Source organism: Gracilinanus agilis, chromosome 1 (assembly GCF_016433145.1).
Source record: "Gracilinanus agilis isolate LMUSP501 chromosome 1, AgileGrace, whole genome shotgun sequence".
Taxonomy (NCBI): Eukaryota; Metazoa; Chordata; class Mammalia; order Didelphimorphia; family Didelphidae; genus Gracilinanus; species Gracilinanus agilis.
The window spans coordinates 702,700,270-702,724,782 of NC_058130.1; the positions used below are offsets into that span (position 1 = coordinate 702,700,270).

The following is a 24,513-nucleotide window of genomic DNA, read 5'->3' on the forward strand; positions in this document are numbered from 1 at the left end:
GTCTCCATAACCAAAGGTTCCCTGTCTTTAGCTGTCTGATCAACAGGTACCAAAGGTGTTTCTATTTCTATGTCTCCCAAATCCCATTGATCTTGTTCTAGGACTTCTGTCTGTGCTGGCTCAGGATTCTGTGAGTGTAATGATGGTAAGTCTCCTTCAACAATGGCATGTTGGACTGCCAATGCCTAAATTGGCATCCCTGGACTGTTCATGAGCCTATCAGTGTCAAAATGTATCTCAGTTTTTCCAGAGCATGAGTAAGGTAGAGTGTCCTTCTCTTCACTGAACATGCTTTGCTGGACTTTAGCAAAGTTAGATTCAGGAGAGGTATTTCTCTGCATTAAAGGAAATTCTACAGAATTGGGAATGTGCTTGTGGTTCATGTCTACATCCCAATCCTGTGAGTCTATGTTTTCCTCTTGTATTTGTTCCCTAGACTCCATGTCAGTAACAGGAAACTCAACTCTAGATGTATTTTGCATAGGAAACAAAGTCAGTGTGGTAGATTCTTCCTTTGTCTCTATTGATGTCATTTTGTTCCTCTTTTGGCTACTGACATTTATGAAACTGAATTCATAAACAGATCTGAAGGGATACTATCTACTGACCTGAAGGATCCTGCCTGGGCACTGTTATAAAGGAGGGAGGTGGTACAACATCTAGCTAGGTGGCAAGTCTCAGGTGATCTTGCTCTAGCCACATATCTGAACTATCACTGTTGTCACCCAATTAGCAGTGGTAGTATTCAGTCTATCTCTCATCTCTATCTCTATCTCACCATTTATAACAATTGACATAGATGTTACATATGTGAATTTTTTAAAATCACAGTGAAAATTGAAACAATATGCAATCTTAATATTTGCTATTAAAAACTTTCTTTGACTAGAAACAAAGTTCTTCCAGATCTGCTAAATCAATTATAAATAACCGAAAAGATCCAAATTACAGGGGCATAAATTAATACATTGTAATTATAAATATGTTTTGAAATTTAAGTGGGGTAAAGGACAATCTTTTCCATAACAGCTTTCTTACTGGGAAATATACTGGAAAGAAATTCATTCCTGAGAAGTGAAAATTTAAATGAAAACAAAACAAACAATTCTAAACAATCATTGAGATATAGCATGGGTTATTATTAATAGCCAGCAAACAAACCTGAACCAGTCCTGTATAATTAAAATCCTGCTCCAAAAATCTGGTTGTTTATAATGAAACAGCAAGTGGAACAATCAAATATCAGATAAATAGGAATTGTTGTTGTATTGTCAGCTTTGTAGTTTATTTTAAGTGGAAGCTTGGTCAGCAGCCAGTACAAAGTGAAGGCCATGGCCATAAGCCTCGCTGCTGCAGTCGCTTCCCCTTCAGCCTGTTTAGCTCCTCTTCCTAGAGCATTATTTAAAGAAGGAGTGTATAAATCTTCAGTCAATGAATCAAGTCTTGATTTGTATCAATTGCTGATTTCTTAGGAGTAAATATTCACACTGAACATTTAATAGTCATTGAAAGCTGGCTTTAGCACATCCCTGCATCAGACAAATCTGAGCAAGACCTTGCCTTTCTCTCTATAAAATATCTGATCCTCTTCAACATGCCTTCCAGTCACTCAACAAGCATTTATTAAGGGGCAGATAGGTAGTGCAGGGGATAGGATGCCAAGCTTGGAGTTTGGAGGTCCTGGGTTCAAATATGAACTTAGATCCTTCCTACCTTTGTGACACAGAGCAAATCATTGAAACCCAGTTGCTTAGCCCTTGCCCAGCTTCTGTCTTTGAATTAATACTAGGACGAAAGGTAAGAATTTTTTAACAAAGCATTAATTAAGCACCTACTAAGTGCTAGTCAGTCAGTTAATATTTATTAAGCACCTACTTTGTGCTAGACACCATGCTAAGCACTGGGGAGGCAAAGAAAGACAAAAAATCAAATCCAGCCTCAGACACTTCCCAGCTGTGTGACCCTGGGCAAGTCACTTGACCCCCATTGCCTACCCTTACCACTCTTCCACCTATAAGTCAATACACAGAAGTTAAGGGTTTAAAAAAAAATAAAAAAATAAAAAAGAAAGACAAAAGACAATCCCAGCCCTCAAGATTATGTGCAATTAAGATATGTATAGGATAAATTGGAGAAAAATCAGTAGAAGGAAGGCATCAGCTTTAAGAAGGCTGACAAAAGGCTTCTTGTAGAAGGTAGGATTTTAGTTGAGATGTGAGATGTGAAGAAAGCCAGGAGGCAGAAATGAGGAGGGTGAGCATCCCAGGCATTGTTATGAGTAAGATTAGATTAGCTAGTTATTAGGTATTGATTATATATTGATTAGGAAGTACCTAGCAGGAAGGAGCTGGAGCTGGGAATTCCAGGTTGGAATGAAGGAGGAGGAAGTCTATGTGTGTTCAGTGTGTGGACTCCATGAGTGGTAGGCAAAAACTGTTGCCAGCCTGGGAGACCTCAGAGCAAAGGACACCTTGCATCCTGTTTTCCCCTGGGATCCTGTGTGGTGTGGCATTTAAGGAAAGAACAAGAGAAGAGGACAGTGCTTCAAGCAAAACCCTTACTGCTTAGTTCTTGAGACAACTGTAGCTCCTGGCATCCAGACATCATCAGTGAATTGCAGTGAGAAATCCCAAAGCCACAAAAGCCCCAGCTATACTCAAGCCTGGCAGATTCCAGGTTTGAGGCAGAAACCCAGAGACTCCAGTGTAGCTCCTTGGGCCCTGTTAGTTAGATAGCTTAAATTAGTGTAGTGAATAAGTCCTTCCTTGTCCCTTTGGGTTTTGTTGTTAGGTGTTAAGATTTTAGAGTAGTCATTCCTAACCCTCCTTTTAGTTGTTTCTAATTAAAACCCAATTTCACCTTGTTATCTTGTCAATTAATTCAAGGCCTCTGGCCAGAGTGACAGTTGGCTGTTATTTTTCCAGTTGGGAGTGGTGTAGCTGTACAAGACTTCAGTGTTCAGTTTCAGTCTCTCTTACATCCCAGAGAGTGTTCCCACAAACCCCATAGTTGATTTTAATATCCCTGGTGACCCCATTACTTATATTTTCCTACAGCATGGATATGCCCAGAGAAGCCAGATGCTAGAGGTTGGGGATATAAATATGCTTTCAAGAAGCTTACATTTTTAGAGGCAGCTAGGTGGCTCAGTGGATTGAGAGTCAGGCCCAGAGATGAGAGGTCCTGGGTTCAAATCTGGCCTCGGACACTTCCCAGCTGTGTGACACTGGGCAAGCCACTTGACCCCCATTGCCTAGCCCTTACTACTCTTCTGCCTTAGAACCAATACCCAGTATTGATTCTAGAATGGAAGGTAAGGGTTTTAAAAAAAAAGCTTACATTTTAACTAGAAAAACAGTAAATATGTGAGAAGTATACAGAAGAAATATGAAGAAAATAAATAAATGTTTGAGGTCAGAGGGCACTTAGAGTTCAGGGGCACTGGGAAAGGCTTTATATATAAATAAGTGCTTGAGTTGTGTCTTAAAGGAGGAATGAGGAAAATTCAGGGAGAAGTGTATTCCTGGCATGGGAGAAAACCATGTCTAAAGATGTGGAGATGTGGGATGGAGCGCCATGTGATTAACATTGTGCCAGTTTCACTGTATCATAGAGTAAGGAGAGGAAATATTGTACGTTGAGCCTGGAAAGAAAGGTTTAGACTAGTTTGTAAAGGACTGCTGGCCTCCTATCTTTGATGAATAGTCATTGGATCCCTGATGGTGGGCCTTTCCCAATAAATGCCATTCCTTTCTGTAGAAAAAAATTCCACAACACAATCTACAGCCTTAGGAAGTGCCTTGGGGATACTGAAAGGTTATTTTATTTTCCAGGATTACCAGCCAGTAAATGTCAAAAGGAGGGTCTAAAGCCAAGTCTTCCTGACTCAAAGACTAGCTCTTTAGCCACTATGTACTCTATACCAATTTGGTCATCACTATAAAATTTTTGAGAATGGCCTGTGCATACATTAAATCTTTCAGTAAAATGAGAAGGGCAGAAGACTTTTTTAAAACACTTACCTTCTGTCTTAGAATCAGTACTATGTATTGGTTTCAAGGCAAAGAGTGGTAAGGGCTAGGCAATGGGGGTCAAATGATGTGCCCAGGGTTATACAGCTAGGAAGTATCTGAGGTCAAATTTGAACCCAGGACCTCCTATCTCTGGGCCTGACTCTCAATCCACTGAGCCACCCAGTTGCCCCCCAAAGACTTTTAAAAACCATTTCCTATAGCAGATCACATGTTCACAGCCACACAATTGACAAAGAACATATAATATACTGTTGTGTGTATTGGTTGTTAATTATTTTAAAATGTATGACTTAACAGAGCAAAATGATGCCTTAAGCACTCTGCTCCAAAACAGCTTCTCTTAAATGGTAAGATTACACAATATTTTTTTTAATTATTTTTTTTAATCAGCAAAGATCCACCTTCTTTTCCTCTCATCCCTACAACCCAATTGGAAAAGAAAAACAAACATGTATCAAAACAATTTTCTTTTTATTTCTTTTTCTTTTTTTCTTTAGAATATTTTTCCATGGTTATATGATTCATGATCCCCACTCCTTTTTCTCCCCCCTCCCAAAGCCAACAAGCAATTCTACTGGGTTATACATGTATCATTGCTCAAAACCTATTTCCATGTTATTCATATTTGTAGTAAAGTGACCTTTTAACGCCAAAACCCTAATCATATCCTATCAAACTACGTGTTCAATCATATATTTTTCTTCTTTGTTTCTGTTTCAACAGCTCTTTCTCTGGATGTGGATAGGGTTCTTTCTTCTAAGTTTCTCTGGATTGTCCTGGGTCATTGCATTGCTGCTAATAAAGAAGTCCATTACATTTAATTGTGCCATAATATATCGGTCTCTGTGTACAGTGTTCTCCTGGTTCTGCTCTTTTTGCTCTGCATCAATTCAAAACAACTTTCAAAATAGATCATGTCCAAAAAAAATTTTTTTTTTCATTTTGTATTCTATCAGGAGGTAGGTGGCACATATTATCACAGCACTCTGGATTTGTGATTGGTCATTATTATCATCAGAGTTTCTAAGCCTCAAAGTTGTTTGTCTTTACAATATTGTTGCCATTGTATAAATTGTTCTCCTGATTCTACACATTTCACTCTGTATGTTCACACAAGTCTTCCCAGGTTTTTCTGAAACCATTTCCTTTTAATAATACTTTTATTATATTATACATTATTATGTAGGATAATTATAATAACTCTCATGAAATTTAATAATATGACTGTGTATACATATGTGTGTATGTATACATATATATTTACTATAGCTTGCTCAGCCATTCCTTTCCTGTTGGACACTTCCTTAATTTCCAATTCTTTGCTACCACAAAAAAAAGAGATGCTATATATATTTTTGTATATCTTTAGTTTGTTTTGCTTAGAACTAATCCTTCCTTGAATCTTCTCTCCTTCTTATTCTTACCTTTCCCTTCTCCCATTTCCCCTCTGTTTAGTGAAATATGTTTCTGTACCCAATTCTCTCTCTCTCTCTGTGTGTGTGTGTGTGTGTGTGTGTGTGTGTGTGTTTTCTTCACTTCCTTGACCAGTTCAGGTGAGAGTGAGGTTCAAATATTACCACTCTCCACTACTCCTTTCTTGTCCTTTGTACAGACTTCTTGCTTACTTTAGATATGTGAGATAATTTCTGCTAATCTTCTCCATTTGACCCCCTCACTGGATTCTTCTTCTTCTCTCTTTTCCTTCTTTTAAGATTATCGGGATATCCCAGAACTTCTCCCAGGGTCTCCCTTTATGATGCCTGATGGTGATAGGGTTCAGAGGATATATCTGAATCATTTCTCTATATTAGAATCAAACAGTTTAGTCTTGTTTAGTCCCTTGTGATTGTTCACTTCTCTTTACTTGTTTATGTTTGACTCCCACATTTGCACTTCAAAGTACATTCCTGTTCTTTATATCAGGAATTCAGAGAAATTAATTCCATTAAAATCTATTTTCCCCTCCTATGGAATTCCTGCTAATGAAGGGAGTATTCACACCATATCAAACTTAACTCCACCTTGGCAGAAAAGAACCACTTCTTCCAAATACCTCTTCTGGATAAAGTACGACTGTTAATCATGTTATACCCTAATCTCTGAAGAATCAAAATTTCAGGTAATTTAAAAGGAAATTAAAGACCTGAGACTCACCCCTTTTTAATCATTCCAGCCTCTAGACTCCACCAACCTCTGCCTTGACTGTCAAGCAGGGTTAGCAACTGGGTATTTCTTCCTCCACCTATGTATGCAACACTCCAGCCTTGCCATTTTCTTCCTCTTTCTTAGGGAATGATAACCAGATTCACATTACTTTGACTACTGTGAACATGACCAATATGGAAATATTAGTGATATCACATGTATAATCAAAATGATTACCATCTTAGGGAGGGGGGAAAGGAGGGAAGAAAAGAATTTGGAATTCAATTTTAGAAAACTGATGTTTAAAATTGTACTTATGAACAAAAACTTGTACTATTGTGAAGAGCATGGCAATTGATGGTTATGATAGGTAGTGATGAAGAAGTTGAAAGTGAGTTGGATGTGGAGTCAGAAACACACGAGCTCAAATCCAGTCTCAGACATGTGCCATAGGTTCACCAACGTAGCCCTATGTCCTTTCCCTTCTCATAAGGTCCTCATTCTACTTTCTGTTCCCTTCTTCCTCCTTTCCTCCCTGGGCTCTACTGGATGGTCACTCAATTAAGCTCCTTTGACTTAAGCAAGATATAGTTTGTTCAGATTCATAGATGCCCAAGGGAACTGTGGACCCAAAGTCAAGGATCCCTGTTTTAGGGAGGAAATGTTGGGTTTAAGCTGAATCTGGAGGTTTGGGAGAGAACTTTGAACAGTTGGGCAAAATAGGAGTGTGATATTGAACTATTTCAAAACTTATAGTTAGTTAAGGATTTATATATCCTTAAAAGTAAAATGAGTGTCTAGGTGGCACTGTGGAGAGAGTACTGGGCCTGGAGTCAGGAAGATTCATCCTGTTGAATTCAAATCTATTTTCAGACACTAACTATGTGACCCTGTGCAAGTCTCTTAACCCCATTTACCTCAGTTTCCTCATCTGTAAAATGAGCTGGAGAAGGAAATGGCATACTACTCCAGTATCTTTGCCAAAAAACTCCAAATAGGGTCACAAAGAGTTGGACATGACTGAAAAAAAACCTAAACAACAATAAAAAATAAAATCATGAGCTATTAAGAGCAGTAGGGTAGGAAGGGAACAAAACACACAGGTGGTTTTGATTTCTGTTTTCAATGACTATAGCTATTTGCCCTAACTGGCTTTGAAAAGCAAGCTGTGCCATGTGAAGAGAGAGAGAGAATGAATTTCTTGGAAAGCGGAAACCACCCCTAAAAGGGAATGAATTGTTAGAGAAGTGTCACCTGCATTAAGGGAAGGGGAGCCAATTGTACAAGCATGTTTAATAGGTCTTTTGGTTCAGAGGAGGATTGATAACTACTATTGATGCCCAACTACCAGTACCACCTACATATTTACAAGGGGATGGGGGAGAGAGGAAGCGACAGGGAAAGGGAGAGGGATAAAGGAAAGAATAAGGATGGAGAAGACTTTCCTCTGATCAAGTATCTACAGCCTTATCTGTATCTCCCTGTCCTTTGGATAGGGGAACTGGAAACCGATGCTGGCTTGGTAGAGTCTGGAAGGGGTATCCCACCTTCATCATCATAAGATTATCCTGAGATTCAGGAGAGCAGCCCAGAATCTGAGGTGGGTCAGGAAGATGATGGGAAAATGTCAGAGGAAGTATAATTATGGAGATATGGTGCTAGGAAGACCTGGGAGAGGTAGGAGGAAGAAAAAGCAATTACTGTGATTCAATCTAAGGATCCTTCATTGGACTCCCTGCAATGGTCGATAGGGGTGAGACATTTGAGACCTAAATAAATGAGTCATTTATTAAAATGCTTATTACGTAACGACTGCTGTGCTAAAAGCTGAGGATACAAATATGAAAACGAGACAGTTACTCTGTTTTCAAGAAACTTATATTTTTATGTGAGTCAATGCATAGGGGAGTGATACCTAAGGAAGGAATTTAAGGTATTAGAAGTGGCAAAGATGGTGACTGGAACAATAGGGTAGCTGGAGACCTGATTGCCTGGGTCTCTGAGTCAGCAGGAGTCAGGAGTCAGATATTTGAGAATTGGATAGGGCAAAGCCTGAAGGAAGATAGGTTATTTAGATTAAAAAAAGCAGAAGTTAAGAAAAGGGCCATCTAGGTTCCCAAGATATGTATGGGGGTGGGTGACACAATAAGGTCTATGTAGGAAAGCAAATCTCTAAAGGGGCAGAGGATAGTGACTGGTAAATGCAAATTTTCAAGTGGGGCACTAGATTGGGAAGGGGCTAGATTTGAAGGGGAGAGTAGAGGAGTAAGGTCAGGGGAAGGGAGATAGGCAAGGGACAAAAAAACAGAACCAAGGCAGGTTGGTCAATGGGTGGGGGGAGACAGAGAGACAGACACAGAGACAGTCACAGAAATGGAGAGAGAGAAAAAGCACTAAGGGGATAGGCAAGAGGCATTTCAAATAGATCTGATTACTCCCTCGCTCTTCCTCATCCAACCCACAACCCCCATTTGGACCAAGACAAATCAGGAAAAAGCCCAGAGAAATAGAGGGCTGGGTTGGAAGGTGGATATGGATTTCATAGCTGAACTGCAAAGTAAATGTGGGTGGTGCTGCTGGGGCTGTAGGAGAAGAACTTTCTAGTGATGGAAAGAAAAGGGCAGGGTAGGGAGGGCATGATCAAGGACTGGCTCAGCTTGAACAAGACTTGGGAGGAAAAAGAATAGAAGAAAGAAAGAACAGAAACTTAGGAACTTTTCCTAGGGGAGCTCTTGGCCTCCCCTCCTTTCAATAAGCTGGGAGCAGGTCCCCATAGAGATAGGATTTGGGAGGTGAGGGTCAATGTATTTCAGAGGGAGATGTTCTGCTTGGGGTCTGGGATCCTGTAGAAAGATGGATATACTAGAGCAGAGCAAGATTGTGTCTGTTTCAGATAGACAATGTTTCTTAAGACTTTTCAGTGAAGTTGAGGAAAGGACTCTGTTAACATCCCCATACACCAAGTTTGAACATGGGAGGATAGTTTCTGTCCCTGTTCGACAGCATTTCTGAAGGCTCCACAATGAGATTGAGGCAGGGTCTCTGCTGACATCATATAAAGGGTGGAAATAGCAGGGACTTCTGGGCTTCCTACTGCTCTGGACCCTCTCAATCTGGGTGTTCCAGTTCTGTTGCTTTTGCCCCAGATGCCTTTAACATCTGGGAGAAAAGAGAGGGAGATGGAATATGGAAATATGGAATATGGAAACATATGGAAATAAAGGCAGGGAAAGGAATTAAGATTGGACAGAGAAGGATAGGAATAAGAATAGAAGAGGCACTGAGAGAAGAAGTCAAGAGATTAGGGAAAGGAGGATGAGTTGGGTCTTAGACTTCCCCAAATCCTTCCCAGGCCCAGGCATTCCAGACTCTTAGGTCCTCCTCCCACACTCAGCCCAAGGTCCCCAGCCCTCACCAGGACTCTTCATCCAGGTCCCCCTGAGGTACCATCTCTCCTCCTTGTTGCCTTCTTTTTTCTTTGGCCACAGGCATCTGAGCAGCGGCACCCAAGTACAGTGTAGATAATAGGGTCCAGGCAGCTATTGATATAGGTGAAGGTTGTGACTGCATGTGTGACCTGAGCCTGAGTAGCTGGGGTTAGGTGGCCAAAAGACTGAGGCCAGTAAAGGGGCACTCCCTGCTGGACCCAGAAAGGTTCTAGCAGGCCTAGAAGTCTAGCACAGTTGCTCTAGTCAAGGCAAAGAGGTGAAGGTTGCCCCTGCAGAGCTCTCTGCCATGCTTTCATAGACTTCTCCCACTATGGGCCACCAGCTGGACCAGCAGAGCACACATGATGGCCAGGGCCAGACCTGGTTCCAGAAGGCCAGCCCTGGCTAGTCCTGTAAGGTAGGCCCATCTCATGCCCAAGTCTCACTCAAGCCTGGTTCACGGAGTCATTGCTCTTCACTCTATTCCTCATTGAGCCATTAGTGCCATGGGCAGGGCTAGGAGGTCTGAGGCTGTCCAAGCAGCAGCAGCTACAGCAGGGTCATACCAGGTGGGAGTTGGGATTAATGGCTGGACCACAGCCCGATAGTGGTAGGCACCAAGGCCAGTCAGTAGGAAGATAGTCACAGGCATGGCAAAGAGGTCTAGTGCCAGGACAAGATAGCAGCCTGTGTCTCCAGAAGCCCAGTCACCTATCAGGGCATTGGGGACCACAAAGGGGACAGAGGCCAAGTAGAGGAGGTCAGCCCCGGCTAGCTGGGCCAGGTGTGGGGCCAAGGCCTGCCTACTTAGGCTTGCCTGCCCCATACATAGGGTATAAAGATCTGCAGCAGCACCTCCCAACCCTAATAGAGCCAGGCAACCTCCAACAATGTCTGGAAAGAGACCATCAGAGACGAACTGGGGGCAGCATTGGGGACATTGGGCAGCTTCTATTAGAACTTGAGAACTCCCTAGTAACACTTGTTCTGTCTTTACCTATCTTCTGTCCTGTTCCCAGCTCTAAAACCTTTTACTTTCCTTTGATCTGCTCTGCCTCTTACTGTTTTCTGTATCTATCTCTCACACAGTCTCTCTCTCTCTTTAGGAATCTGTTTTCCAATGCTCCTTTTCCATCTTTACTTCTCTTTTACAGTGTCTGACCATCTTTTCTCATCTCCCTATATGTCACTATCGCGATCACTCTCTACTACCCCATAACTTCTGTCCCTTCTGTCTCTGACACTATCTCTGTCTCATTGTCCGGTCTCCTACTCTCTGGCTTACCTTTGCTGTGTTTCTCCCACTGTGTATCTTCCCTGATCTCTGGCTCTCTCACAGCTGTTTTCCCACCCCAGGGTGATCTGGATCAATAAGTCCTGCTCTTTCTGCTGGGGGCTTTCTCTCTGGGGCCTTGGTTAAATGGGTAGGTAGTACAGCACTCTGAGTTTCTGATCTGCTTCTATATTGAAAGTTGGGCTGGATGTGAGTGATGGGAAGGAGTTGGGGGCAGTGCTGCGGCTGGGTGTAAGTTGATACTGTTGGTGGAAGGAGGAGGGGTGCCTTGGGGTGAGTTGAAGTCAGAGTTTGACCTGGAAGAAGGTTCGCATTCTTCCTTCATTCATGCCAGACCCTCCACCCCCACCTCTGCTCCCTAGTCCCTAAGGGAAGCCTCCTGCTTTCCAAAAGGGAGATAGAGAATTGGGGGAGGGGCCCATGGCTGAAGAGGTCTGGATGACTTGGTCCTGACCATAGTCCCCTCCCAGTGAAGTCCAGAGCTCCTGCATTCCTTGGTATCCCTGGAGCCAACAGTAACATCTGCCTGCCTCTCTTGGAACCCAAACCCAGACTGGTGGAGAAATCAAGGGGTGACATGGATAGAGAGAGTGGAGGGGTGAGGGAGAAGCAGATGAGAAGCTAAAGTGAAGGCTCCCCCATGATGTGCACCCAGACACACAATGCCTTTCTCTCTTTTATTCACAATAATGCACACAGGGGGCAGTTGGGTGACTCAGTGGATTGAGAATCAGACCCGAAGAGGAGAGGTCCTGGGTTCAGATCTGACCTCAGACACTTCCTAGCCATGTGACCCTGGGCAAGTCACTTAACCCCCATTGTCTATCCCTTACCACTCTTCTGCCTTAGAACCAATACCCAGTATTGATTCTAAGACGGAAGGTAAGGGTTTCAAAAATAAAACTAATGTACACAGTTTGTCACAGACACACAGAATCTCATTTACTCTCACATATTAATGTACAACAATGAGTCCTTTTTCACATTGTCATAAATAGTCCAACAAGATTTTTAGTTCTTCTCTTTTTCAAATCAAGAGAAAGTGAAGCCCCCGGGGCAATTACCTTTCATAAGATTGAAGGGTGAGTTAATGGCAGATGAAAGACTGGAACATAACAGCAAGGTAATGAAGTGGGAGTCAGAAAGATATCTTCCTGAATTCAAATCTGTCCTCAGACACTTTCTCATTGTGGAATCCTGGGCAAGTCACTTAACCCTGTTTGCCTTAGTTTTCTCATTTGCCAAATGAGCTGGAGAAAGAAATGGCAAATAACTTCAATATATTTGCCAAAAAAATCCAAAATGAGGTCAGGAAGAGTCAGACACAACTGAACAACCAAGGACTGGAATCCAGGTCTCCCTTAGTCTAAGACTGTTAGCATCATATAAGGCATTTTCTATTTCGGGGACAAGTCCTGCACAGTGAAGTGCAAATTATCAGCAGGAAGTCTATGAGGGCATTGCAAGGGGGTTCCTTGAATAAGTGTGCTAAATTACCATTGCAGGATGAGTAGAGAGGAAAAACTCCCAAATGAAAGGAATATGTGTGTTGGGGAGGTGGATAAAGTTGGTCTCCTTAACAATTAATTATGTGGATAGAACATCTCTTCTCACCAATCTCCACTCCCACCCCTATCTCTGACCTGGCTTGGTGACCACCTTTCTTCTTCTGGAGAGTCCTTGTCTTCAACTCCTAACCATTCCAGCCTCATTTGATTCCATCATTGCAGAAAATGAACCTGAGGCCCAGAGAGACCAAGAGATTTGCCCCAGATCACACAGGTAGACAATAGAATTGAGATTCCAAACCAGATTCTCTGACTCTCAAAACCATTTCAGCTCCAAGTCTGTGGACCTCTACCCATTTGTACCAAGGATCAGTTTCTTTTTGTCTCATGCTCTGACCCCAGAATTTACTTTGGGAAATCTCTAACCCAAAGCTAAGGCATGGATCATGTTTAAGTTTTTCCAAAAGTGGGCAACAGGTTTCCCAAGTATTCAATTTCACAAAGGACATAAAGGACTCAAAGAAATTGCCAAACAAATACAGAAACGTGAAGCACTCAATTCATTATGCTTCTCTTACCAGCAAAAAATGTCAAGATACTTTGGGAGACTGTCAAACATTTTTCCATTTACTTCAGGCATGCCCTAGTCAAACAACTTATAGGTACTGCAGAGTTGATAAGTTCTGGGTCTCTTGCCACCCTGCACTCCTCACCCTTTCCTTTCCTAATCGTGGCATGACTTTGATCCTTCAGCTAGAGGACAGTTCAAGATCCTTTTCTTTTCCCAACAAGTAAAGGCTTAAGAAAATCTTCCTCTAGGAAGACCAGTCAGACACTAGATGTTTCAGGATCTTTGGTCTCTGACTTGTACTCAAGAGGAAGTGATTTCAAGTTCTTGGCTACTTTTTTTCTTCCTGTATACTATTCATCCTATGTTTCCCTTGCCAGACTCCAGTGTGCCTTGCCGCAATGAAAGTCCAATGAAGAGAAGAAACATGGGAAATTTTAAAGGGTGAGTCATTTAGCAGCTGGAGGAGAAGATGGCTGTTTTAACAAGAGCCTGTTCTCCCAGATTCAAGGCCAACCATCTGGGAGGCAGCCACTTTGACTGGGAACAATGAGAGGCATTCCCTTTGTTCTTTTAGCAAGATGCTGGGAATACTTGTCCACCCCTGTGGGAGGTGCTCTTCAGGCAAAGGTTAATGCCCTGTAATCCCATCAAGTTAATTGGGAGAGGGGAGGTTCGTCAAATTGGTCAAGGTCTCCTCCAATCAAACTCCTTATGTTGACATGATATCTGCTTTCTCCATACTCTTGTCATAGGCTATCCTCTTTCCCTGAAAGACACTCACTCCTTACCACAGTGCTTTTGAATTCCTGAATTATCCTCATACAGCCATCCTTGATTCCATCCAGTTAGTATTTTTCTCCTTTTGAAATTATTTTATATTTCCTTATCTGTGTATTCCTTTTATGTTGGACTATTTTGTTTTTCTTATTCTATCAGAATCACAGAGTTGGAAGGGAACTTTGTAACTATCTAGTTCAATACATTCATGAAAACAAATGCCATAAAGCATCTGTCCTTTGCTCAAATACCTGCAATGAGGAAACCACTGCTCTCTGGGGCAGCCAATTTGACTTTGGGACAACTCTAATAGTTTGGAAGATTTTCCTGTCAAATTGATATTACTCTCCTTCAAATTTCTTCCACCCATTGATCCTGGTTCTGCCCTTCAGAGTCTAAGAACAGTTCTAATCCCTCTTCCATGAAAAGTGCTTCATATAGTTGAAGACAGCTAACAAGTCTATTCTCCTCTAGGCTAAACCTCTCCAATTTGTTTAACAATTTATCCTCTTGTAACATGGACTTAAGGCACCTTCACCCAGCTGAAGTCAAGAAGGCTCATCTTCCTAAGTTCAAATCTAGCCTCAGACACTTACTAGCTGTGTGACCCTCAGTAAGTCACTTAACTCTGGCTGCCTCAGTTTCCACATCTGTAAAATGAACTTGAGAAGGAAATGGCAAACCTCTTCGGTAATCTTTGCCAAGAAAACCCCAAATGGGGTTCCCATGGGTAGGATACGACTGAAACCACTGAACAACAATTCCCAAATTAGCACATAATAGTGTTCATTGATTAATATTTAATACTTTAATAAAATTGAATTAATGCTTGAACTCAATTTAATTGAACCTGTAAAATTAAGGGAGTTGGAATAGAATACATCTAAGGTTCCTTCCAACTTTAAATCTAGAAGCCTATGGTACTAATAATCATTTAATCCAATATTTGTTAAATTAAAGCGAAAGGTAGAGGTTCGGTTGCATGGGACCACTGAGGTTGGGTGAGGCGGGCCCTCGACTTTCCCCGCCCACTCCCCAGTTGCCTCGCCCCTAAGGGTGGGGCTGTCTGTCTCCTCGGACTCGGCCTAAGCATCGAGATAGGCAGTCTTCCTGTAAGCCTAGAGTTTCCCCAGAAGTCCCCTTAGTTCCCGGCTCCCGCTCCGCCTTTCGGGGACTTCTAGGGACGTTTCCGGTCATCGTCGGTTTTGGCCGCTGACAGTGGCCTTTATCGACGACCCTGCAGCGGCTGGTGAGTGTGGCCTGGGTGGAGGGTGTGTCTGCGGTCCCCGCCCCCCAGATTCCTTTGCTGACCCCACCCGAGAGCGTGGAAGCAGAGCTTTGGAACCTGAGCTTTGGAACCCCCTTCCCTCCCTTGCTTGGGTCAGAAGCGGGGATCCCGAGGAGCGCCCCCTCCTCGCGGGATCCAGAGCTTCTCGCGGGCCCGAGGACCCCAAAGTGGGCACGGACTTGGAAAGAGATGGCCAGCGAGGCAAGGGCGGGCCCGACTTCAGGCTACAAGCGTTTATGAAGCGCCTATTCTGTAAAGACCCTGCTCTGAGCGCTGGGGATTCCGAGAAAAGCCCAGAACAACACAGCAAGACCCCGGGAGGGAAACCTCCCAGCAGTTTGAACTGGCCCCAAGTGGAATGGGCCACCTCGGGCGGAGTGGGGTGAGGCGTAGTAACGATAATAATAAGAAGAACAACAGCAATAGCGTTTTTTAAAAATAAAAAAAAAATTATAACCCATAACCTTCCGTCTTTGAAGGAATACTGTGAATCGGTTTCTAGGTAGAAGAGTGGTAAGGGCTAAACTGTGGGTGTTAAATGACTTGCCTAGGGTCACACAGCTAGGAATGTAAATTAATCTAGTCTCCAAGCCTGGCTCTCACTCCGTTGTCGAACCTGCTAGCCTCCCCGACAATAGAGCTTTAAGGTTTTTAAAGTACTTCTCACACATAATAACATATTTGTTCTCCTGTGAGAACAATTATTATTCCAATTTTTATTAATTAAGCTATTTTTGTTCCTATTTTATAGACGAGGAGGCCAAGCTTCAGAGAGGTTATGTGATTTTTCCAGGGTTATGTGTCTATTGAAGGTCTGAGGGAGGATTCAAACTCAGGTCTTTTTGACTCCCAAGCCCCGAGGGAGAATCCTCACCGTAGTACGGAGTTTTCTGTCACTGTAGTCTTCCACTGCAGACTGTTCTGAATCTCTGAGGGTGCTGTCGAGGAGACTTGTGTATCCCTGAACGTGAAACTATATTACTTTTCTTTGGCTGACCTGGCTGCTGCATTTGTTGGTTTATAAAAGCTTTTGAGGGATGAGGGCGTTTGGGCACCTAAAGAGGCTGCTTGGAGGTGATATTAATGGGAAAGAGGCTGCAAATTTCATCTATTATTCATTTCCTTAACAAGGCCCAGTGATCTGATTGGTCTACAAGATAAATCCTACCTTCAGGAAGTTTGTAATTTCAAAGTAGGGAAAGTTCCTAGGATTTCAAGTGGGGATTAATTTGAATTATAATCCTGCTTCCTAATATTTAATTTATTGTATGATGATGGACAAATCAGTTAATTCAATTTAAGAAGCATTTAGAGCCTGTCACATGCAAGATTCTACAGAAACAAAATTTAAAAGTTATTAAATGGGAGATCCTAGGTTCTGGCTTCAGTCACTACAGTGGACAAATCAACCCCCATTGCCTAGCCCTTACTGCTTTTGGAAGGTAAAAGTTTAAAAAAAAACCATACCAAAGCATTATTAACCTCTAGGAACTTACATTCTAAAGGGGGAAGAGGAAATGTAGCATCTATGCAGATAAATGATGATTTGAGAAGAAAGAGAACACTGAACACCTGGGAGGATCAGGAAAAGATTATAGTTGGATGTGCCACCTGAGCTCAGCATTGAAGGAAGCTAAGGATTTTAAGAGACACATGAGACAAACGTTCCAGGAATGGGGGTGGGGAACAGCTTGGCATAAGTAGGAGGTAGAATGTTGAGTTGGGGAGTAGGACATTAGAATGAAGAATGTATGAAGACGACCAACATGTGAGTCTGTTGAGGTGGCTTCGAGGCAGATTTGAAGGCCCATTTTCCTCATCTGCAAAATTAGTGTGACAATAATGCTTAGCTTTAGGGCTGTGAAGAGTAAATAAAATGATTTGTGTAAGGAATTTTATAAGCCTTAAAGCTAAAAAAATTTTTTTTTTTTCTATCGTGGTCGTTATCATTCAAGGAAGATAGATAGCTTTCTGTAGGGGATAGAGTGAGAGAGTTTAGAGTAAGAACGACTGCATTTAGAGGCCTTCCTCTGTATAACTAACTGTGTGACCACAGGCAGATCTCTTAATATCTCAGTTCCCAAGCAATGACAAAATCTATAAGTTACAGTTTGATTTCATAGTAATAGACCAAAAAAAATTAATCACTGCATTTAGAACTGAAAGGGATCTTAGAGATCATTCTCCTCTCTCCTTTTAGAAATGATAGTTCATAGAGATGATATGACTTGCTCATAGTCATGTAGAGCCTATGATGCCTATCTAGGATATAGTCCCTGTCTGGTCCTCATTCTACTATACCAACTCTTGCACATAGTAGGTATTCAAATGTTTGTTGACTGAATGCCAGAGATACATCATAATGATAATAGAACTTATTTCTCTAGTGCTTTCCTCCTCACAGTGATAGAAGATAAGTAGGATAGGGATTGCTGTCTACTTTTTTGGAAACAAAAAGGGAACAAGGAAGCTTAGGCTTATCAATGAGAAGGGGCATGCCCAAGGTCACCCAACAAGCCATTGGCAGAGTCAAGGATAGAATGGAGGTGTCCTGATGACAAGAAGGTATTTTCTGTTGTAACACTCCATATCCCCAGAATAGAGGGCTTTTGGATCACCTCTGACCTCCCAGTTTCTTGGATTTATGAGACTATGGTTTTCTTTCAAATAAAAGGGTCATTAGTATGAAGTTAGTGAAAAATTCCAGAACTAGGAGTCAGGACATGTGGCTTCTAGTCATAGATCCACCATTGAAAATTTGACAAGTTTTGCTGGGGTCCCTGTGGCTATGGTTCCTATGGCAGGATAACTGGGGATTGGGCCCTCTGCACAGAGTGTTAAAGTTAGTTCCCTTGAATGCTCAAAGACATAAATGTTCAGCATCCTATGTATTTCCATCCATCCTCTTCCCCTTTGTTTTTCCTTCTTTCCCTCATGTTCTCTTCCTTTGGAATGTGTTGTTTTAGGAGTCATAGATGTACAAGATTGTGGCTGTATGGCCCAGGTTGGAGTAACCTGACTTCCATGGAAAGGAGATCTCCATACATGTGATGCTGGAGAATTATGGGAACATGATCTCCCTGGGTAAGCACTCTTTGGAACCTGCTCTCCTGGAGCTCTTGACCTCACCTACTTTAATAGCTTTGAGGCTTCTTCAAGGCTTTGTTGAGCTGACTCAGGGATGGGCTTATAGGATTTAGAGCCAGAAAAGATCAAAGGAGTTATATAGTCTGAATCCTTATTGTGATGATGAGAAAATTGAGAGATAGGTGAAATGACTTGCAGTGAGGTCATACGACTAAAAAGTAGCGGGCTAGGATCGAAAAAAGCCCTCTGACTAAAATCCTTTGTGAAGCCCTTCACTTGGGCCCAGAAATTTAGCTGTACTAAATATAGGATAGCAATTCATGTGGAGGAAGTATGGAGAAAAAGGAAGAAGGTGAAAGGACTAAGTTTAATATCTGATTATATAATTAATACTTAGAGGATTTATTTAAATGCTCTGAATGAGTCCTTGGATCTTAACTGGAATACATCATAGGATCTTAATGATTATTTAGTTCAAGCACTTTGTTTTAATGATGAAGAAACTAAGGCCCAGATTTACTTGCCCAAGGCCACAAAGCTAATAAGTGGCAGAACCAGATCTAAGCCCCAGGTTTTTTCATTCTAGTTCCATTTTATACATCACTTGTGCTCATGCCATATGAGGGTTTTTTGAAGGAGGTAGGGAGTAGGGTGATTTTAACTTGTGGAAGGCTTGAATACTGGACAAAGACATTTGAACTTTGATCTGTAGGCAGTGGGAAGCTACTGAAGATTGTTGTGCTGGGCCCTGGAAGCAAACAAGGTAAGTAAGATGGCTCCTACTTTTACAGAATTTGCAGCATAGTAAGGGAGGCAGGATATAGGGACAAATAAAAAAAGACCCTTAGATTTGTCACTGAAGAGACCATTGCAGCTTTGGAGAGGTTTTGGTTGAGTGATGAGGTCAAAAGCCAGATTGCAAAGGTTGGAGGAGTGGGGAGAGAATTGAAACAGAGAGAACACACAGAAGGCTATAGGTAGCATTTGTATAGTGCTTTAAGAGTTGCATAGTGCTTTATATATTTTTATTGGCGAAGAGACAAGATGCTATTTCTTGCTTCCACTTCTAAATCTATACTTTGGTCCTCATGATTGATTGTGGGGCCTTGTGGTCAGTCTTAAAAGTTTATCATACACAGCATGAGTGTCAAAGTGGATGCTTTACTTGTCTTTGAAGATGTCCCCTATCTTACCTACTTCTACATATGCCTTATTATGAGGCGGGGGTGTTGGTAATCTTCTATTAAATGGTATTATGCTCTCAAAGTTACATTATCCATATATGATCAGATCTTATAACTGAATTAACAGTTATTAATTTGGGTTTTAATTCTCCTCTCAAATCTTCTATTCCATGACTGTTATCACTCATAAAATACTCTCTCATACCAGAAATAGAGCAGCAAGAACATACTCTAATTTATAATAGTAGGTCTTTTTGTTTGTTTGTTTTTTTTTATCTCTTACTTTCTATCTTATACTTGATACTAAATATTGGTTCTAAGGCAGAAGAGCAGTAAGGACTAGGCAATGAGGGTTAAGTGACTTGCCAGGGTCACACAGGGTCACACACAGACACAATGTCTGAGGCCAGATTTGAACCTAGGACCTCCCGTCTCTAGGCCTGGCTCTCAATCCACTGAGCTACCCAGCTGCCCCCAAAGCCCTTCATTTTATAAGCAAGAAAACTATGGGCTATAGAAGTGGTTTACCTGGTGGGGTCACATGACTTGTGAACAGCAGGCTTAAGACTTGAACATAGGGTTTTTGACTCCAAATTCAGTATATTTTCTATTAAAAGATGTGCTTTAAAATGGATAATGGCAGCTATTACATAAAGATCTGTATTTTAATGGTTTTCAGAAAAAAAATTTTTTTTAAGGTATTAAAGGACAGCTAGGTGACTCAGTGGATTGAGAGCCAGGCCTGGAGATGGGAAGTCCTAGGTTCAAATCTGGCATGAGACATTTCCTAGCTGTGTGACCCTGGGCAAGTTACTTAACCCCCATTGCCTAGCCCTTATCACTCTTTTGCCTTAGAACTGATTCTGAGACAGAAGTCAAGGTTTTAAAAAAAATGTAGAGGACATTAAGTAAGAATCTTCTATCATATGAAAGCAAAATAGTCAAGAGTAGAAGAGACCATGGAAAGCATTTGGTCCAATCCCCTCATCTTACAAATGACCACAAATAAGGAACCTGAGCTACATCATAATAAGTGACTTGCTAAAGTTTATGTAGCCAATAAATAGCATCAGCAGGATTTGAATCAAACATTTCTGCCTCTAAATTCAGTGTGTATATTATTTTGGGGTTTTTAGACTTTTTTATGTTATGGACAACTTTGATAGTCAGGTAAAGCCTATGGACTTGGCTTGGAATAATATTTAAAATGCATATAATAGGGTAACTAAATAGCACAGTGGATAGAGTGCCAAACCTGAAGTCGAGAGGACCTGAGTTCAAATCTGGCCTCAGATGCTTCCTAACTATGTGATCCTGAGAAAGGCAATTAACCCCATTTGCCTAACCTTTGCCATTCTTCTGCCTTTGAATTGATTCAAAGGAAACATTTTTTTGGTTGAAATTTAGATGTAAATTTTTTTCCATCCAAGTTTATAAATTTCCTGAAATTTATCCATGGATCTCATGGGAGGGTTCATGGACCAGAGGTTAAGTTCCTCTACACTACATCAGGTTTCCATTTTGTTCCCTTTTTTGTAAGATATTATAGTTTATATTGTCAAAATTTATTGTAGATATTGGTTTCAGTTTTATGATCTTATTTCTTCTTCATTAGTTCAGGAACATATACTTGAAAACCCACTATGTGTCAAGTTCTGCTTCCTTTCTATATAAACAACAGGAGACATTTACTTTTTCTATTTATTTTTTTCAGGTTCTGAAATCAGGACCCAAAACAGGCTATCTAATCATAATCAGGAAATTTTCAAAGAAATAGAATCAGAGGGGAAAGCATTGGAAAGTTACCATGTTCTTTCATTTGGAAAAGCCTGTGACTCTGAAAGTACTTTGGAGAGACAGAAGGCAAATTCTCCAGGAGATAGCTTAAGGAAATATCCTTTTCAGGAGAAAGATTTTAGGAAAGTGACCACCCCTCACCAAAAAAAACTCACAAGAAAGAAGGCACAAGAATATAATGAATTTAGGAGAAACTTTAGGCTAAACTCTAATTTTTTTGCACAGCAAAGAAATCTTATAGAAGAGAGAGCCCATAAATGTGGTACTTGTGACAAAAGCTTCAAATACAATTCAGACTTTAATCTGCATCAGAGAATTCATACTGGAGAGAAACCTTTTGAATGCCCTGATTGTGGGAAAGCTTTTGGGCTTAACTCTCACCTTATTGAACATCAGAAAATTCATACAGGAGAGAAACCTTATAAATGTAATGAATGTGGGAAGGATTTCCGTAGGCGTTCACAACTCATGTTACATCAGAGAATTCATACTGGAGAAAAACCCTATGAATGTAGAGAATGTGGCAAAGCTTTCAGTCAGAGTTCACAGCTTACATTGCATCAACGAATCCATACTGGAGAGAAACCCCATAAATGTAGAGAATGTGGCAAAGCTTTCAGTCGGAGCTCAACCCTTATTAAGCATCAAAGAGTACACACAGGAGAGAAACCCTACAAATGTAATGCATGTGGAAAAGCTTTCAGTCAGAGTTCACACCTTATTCTACACCAGAGAACTCATACTGGTGAGAAACCACATAAATGTCATATATGTGGGAAAGCTTTCAGTCGAAGCTCACATCTTCGAGAACACCAAAGAATTCATACTGGAGAGAAACCCTATAAATGTAATATATGTGAAAAATCCTTCAGTCAGAGTTCAAACTTTTTTCAGCATCAATTAATTCATATGGGAGTAAAACCCTACAGGTGTAATAAATGTGGGAAAGCATTTAACCGTAGTTCACACCTAAATGAACACCAGAGAGTTCACACTGGGGAGACAGACCATCAGTGTGATGAGTATGGGAATGTTTTAGATAGCTCAGGCCTTTTAAAACATCGAGTTCATGGTGGAGAGAAACTTCATGAATGTAATGAATGTGGGAAAGCCTTCAGTTGGAGCTCACATCTTATCCTACATCAGAGAATTCATACTGGAGAGAAACCCTATGGGTGTATTGATTGTGGAAAAGTCTTTAGTCAGAGCTCTCATCTTATCCTACATCAGAGAATTCATACTGGAGAAAAACCCCATGAGTGTAACGCCTGTGGGAAGGCTTTCATTCATAGCTCAAGCCTTATTCAACATCAAAGAGTTCATACAGGTCAGAGACCATATGAATGCAATGAATGTGGAAAAGCCTTTAGTAGGAGTTCAACCCTCATTCAACATCAAATAATTCATACTGGGGAGAAAATATATGGATGTAATGAATGTGGGAAAACCTTCAGATGGAGTTCAAACTTAAGAAAACACCAGAGAATTCACACCAGAGCATAAGCTGGTGGACATAATGAATAGGAAGAACACAACACAGATATTTAACATAGTAAATTTAGGCCAGTAAACTTAGTCACAGGTTTTTTTTGGGGGGGGAGGGGTGAAGTAAGACAAGGGGAGTGAATCTGCTGTGAGTACTAAGTATGAGTCCAGATAGAACAATATCCTCCATTTGTCCGTTTGCTTCAAGCCAATCTAATTCAACTAATTAGTACAAGATCTGCTAATTCCTACCTCTGTGCCTTTTTACCTGTTTTCATGTTTTCTTATGTCATTGCTCATCACTTTCAAGAGCTTGTTAAAAATCCCTTTTCCAGGAAGCTTCCCACTTTCAGTTCTACTCATCAATACCATCATGTTCCTATTTGTATTTATGTATTGATATTGTGGTATGTTATTTTCTACTTAATTTATGCACTGGTATAATGGAAAGATTAAATTGAGGGGATTGGCCTCAATTACTTAAAGCTTTGATATTCTGTGATTCTGTATATGGTTTTTATTTGCCTTCTAACTATATCTGGAAGGTTGTTTTTAATCTCAATTGGACTTAAAACTTTTAATATAGTGTTTTGCTTTTATTAGATACTTAGTAAGTGTTCAGTGGATATTTAGCTTCAATCTTCTCCAGGTATCTCTGGTACAATTCCTCTTCTTAATGTAGTTATCATACCTAGAATTCCCATTGATGAAGGAAGAGTTGTTGAGCTTATATTTTTATAAGATCAATGAAAATGGAAACAACTTGAGAGGCCATCAAATCTAACCCTCATTTTACAAATGAAGAAATTGAGGTTTACAATGGTTAAGTTCATTCTATAAACATTTGTCAAGTGCTTACTCTGTGTCAGGCACTGTGCTAAGTGTTGGGGATATAAAAAGAGAACCATCATCCCTGACTATAAGGAATTTACAATCTTAGTGACTTTCCCAGAATCACAGAGTTAATAATTGTCACAGTCAGGACTTAAACCCAGATTTTTCTGTCTCATAATTGGTTTGAAATTTTTTTTGCTGTTGTTTCCAGTATTTCTGGGGAAAGCCCACTTGCTCTATACTGGAGAGGGAAGAAAGAAGCAACTTCATAGAATTATAGAGTTAAAACTAGCTAGAAAGGACTTATGAGGCCTCATTCAGTCCTCTTATTTTAGAGATGAGGAAGAAGATACCTTGGTGAAGACAATGGAGAGGCTGTTAATGGACTAAGCTAAGAAAGAAAATCTGCTGTAAGGTCAAGGAATCTGTTGTCCCCGTGAACTCCCTTACCAAGGGTAAAACTCGGTTGCAGAAACAAACAGCTTTTGTGAAGGATACTGTTGTGTGCAGATGCAAAGCATGGAATCCCTGCAGGGATTCCATGCTTTGCATCTGCACACAACAATACTGGTAAGAAAGCTGGAGGAACTGCATATATACTCAGATTTCCAAATATTAGTAATTCAAATTCATTTTTGCACTTGATATTAAACCCATACAAATAGGGAGGCTATTCCAATTCTCTAGGTAACTGCTCTGGTGTTAGTGTTTGTTGTTTGGAACTCAGCACATACTTCTCTGCTATATGTGAAGGTAATAAATGTTTGATTGAATCAGGGCCAGGTGGAGAAGAATCTTGGGGGAGGCCCCATATCTTCTTTCTGATTCTTTTCATAACAGGAAGAGGGAAGTGTTTAATTTTTCAGGTTTTATAAACTTTCCTGAATTAAATTTCTTTTTATACCCTTTCTTAGACCCTCTATTTCTCTTGTAATGGAGGCTAGCATCCCCTTCTCCCATAGACTAAGAGCTCATTGTTAAAATCTAGGTGCAAGGGGGTAGCTGGGTAGCTCAGTGGATTGAGAACCAGGCCTAGAGACAGGAGGTCCTAGGTTCAAATCTGGCCTCAGACACTTCCCAG

At 41.0% G+C, this 24,513-nt stretch overlaps 1 pseudogene; it reads left to right on the plus strand.

The window, feature by feature from the left end:
• Positions 1-13,341: 13,341 nt before the first annotated feature.
• Positions 13,342-22,667, plus strand: LOC123255882 (annotated as a pseudogene).
• Positions 22,668-24,513: the final 1,846 nt, after the last annotated feature.